Source organism: Danaus plexippus, chromosome 14 (assembly GCF_018135715.1).
Source record: "Danaus plexippus chromosome 14, MEX_DaPlex, whole genome shotgun sequence".
Lineage (NCBI taxonomy): Eukaryota > Metazoa > Arthropoda > Insecta > Lepidoptera > Nymphalidae > Danaus > Danaus plexippus.
Window position 1 is genome coordinate 6,902,907 of NC_083546.1, and position 267 is coordinate 6,903,173.

Genomic DNA, 267 nt, shown 5'->3' on the forward strand with positions numbered 1-267 from the left:
ACCTAATTGTAATAAAAATGGCACAACTGATTACAATAAAAGTATTTATATGATATAAGAAATATGTAACAGTGCATAGCAACGAACTAACGATAAAGGTCGAGCGACCGCATTCCAACCACAATTTATATGAACCCTTATATAAAAATATTAATAGAGTTGCCATAAACAGCACTGAAAGTGACTTGTCATTTGTTAATATTTTAGTTCAGAATAAAATGATGCATTCTTTCGACATTCAATTAATAGTTTTAAATAATAAAATAG